This window comes from Penaeus monodon, chromosome 21, assembly GCF_015228065.2.
Source record: "Penaeus monodon isolate SGIC_2016 chromosome 21, NSTDA_Pmon_1, whole genome shotgun sequence".
NCBI classification, from domain to species: domain Eukaryota; kingdom Metazoa; phylum Arthropoda; class Malacostraca; order Decapoda; family Penaeidae; genus Penaeus; species Penaeus monodon.
This window is the reverse complement of record NC_051406.1, coordinates 4,597,806-4,598,934: the sequence shown is the minus strand read 5'-3', so window position 1 is coordinate 4,598,934 and position 1,129 is coordinate 4,597,806. Positions and strand designations below refer to the sequence as shown.

The 1,129-nt window shown below is 45.6% G+C and overlaps 1 protein-coding gene across 1 annotated transcript in view; it reads right to left on the bottom strand.

The window, feature by feature from the left end:
• LOC119586136 (cubilin-like) overlaps positions 1 to 1,129 on the bottom strand; it is a 5,012-nt gene that overhangs the window by 3,649 nt on the left and 234 nt on the right. The gene's annotated exons all lie outside the window — the stretch shown is intronic.

Sequence of the window (1,129 nt, the reverse complement as noted above, 5' to 3'; positions counted from 1 at the left end):
ACGCAATAGCGTGTGAGATGCAGGAGTTCATTCTCCATTGTTTCGAATCGTGCAGGTGTGGGGTGTGGTTGTGATGTCCACAGGGGGTGTGGTTGTGATATCCACAGGGGGTGTGGTTGTGATGTCCACTGGGGGTGTGGTTGTGACAGCCACTGGTATCGCTGGGATGATCGCTGGTTTCTTGCCCTCTCCAACAGCAGTGGCGGTACAGGTGAACCCTCTATAGTGAGTGAACAGATCTGCCTTGAACTTGACGCTAGCCCACTGGGAATTCACGAGCTCCGATTGCGGTCCTTCGCTGCCACAGAAGCTGTCGAGGGAATATCGAGACTGACAAAGAGCGCCAAAGACCGAACTTTGCTCATTTGTGACAACAGTAGGTTACTTTGTAACTTTTTCTTGGACGTTGACGTATACTGTACTGTATGCATAACATACACTCTATATTAGGTTACTAGGTAATTTTGAAATCCTTATATTTCAGTGTCATATGATTTTTTTCCCACGACTGAGTTTCCTTGACGTATAATAATGCCTGTGCATATTATATATGGTCATAAATTAGGTATCAATTAATCTTAATAACATCTTACTTCATTGTCATTAGAAAATATCTTTGATGGTGAATACATCATTAAGACACACTCCTAAAACAGCATCCTGCAGCTGGAAGTCTGAGCAGTCGATCTCAATCCGGGCGTCAGAGGAGTTAGCCTGCACGCGGGGAAACGATCACGTGAGCACGATTTTTATTTGGGAAAGACTGGGCTGGAGAAAGGGAAGTGAGCCTGGCGGTACGAGAACTGGCTAGGTGGTGAGAGGAAGAATTTAGCCACCAGACCAAATGCTACAATTCACAGATCAAGATGTGGGAGTGCGTGTGCGTTTATAGATGTTTATACATACAGATAGTTATATGTAAGCGTATGCATGTCTGTTTGTTTAATAAATAACCTGTCCATACTCGACCTGCAAACATTGTTATGTAGACCCGCAAAACTACTCACGTAAAACTTCCAGTAACACATCGTCCAGGTATAGTCGTTGGGGTAATTAGGCGACGTGAAAGTGACATTGGCCCCTGTGGGAATCCAAACCCACGAACCGCACGGCACGGGCGAGGCCACTG